The sequence below is a fragment of the Penaeus monodon genome, chromosome 25 (assembly GCF_015228065.2).
Source record: "Penaeus monodon isolate SGIC_2016 chromosome 25, NSTDA_Pmon_1, whole genome shotgun sequence".
In the NCBI taxonomy this organism is placed as follows: Eukaryota; Metazoa; Arthropoda; class Malacostraca; order Decapoda; family Penaeidae; genus Penaeus; species Penaeus monodon.
In genome coordinates this window covers 34,418,024-34,418,228 of record NC_051410.1, presented here as the reverse complement: position 1 = coordinate 34,418,228, position 205 = coordinate 34,418,024, and positions in this window count along the sequence as shown.

Sequence of the window (205 nt, the reverse complement as noted above, 5' to 3'; positions counted from 1 at the left end):
AGAACTACCTGTGACACCGTGCAAACAAAATAAAGCAAATATTACCCCTGAGTATCAGATTTTCTTATTGACACAAACTAACGCGCAATAAGAGCATATTAAATGTGTGTTAATTAACGAGTGGCATACGTCAGGTCTCGAAAATACAAGCTTGGTTCAACCTCCCTCCCTACGGTAAATCTTTCAAAATAAAGTACGTGTGTAT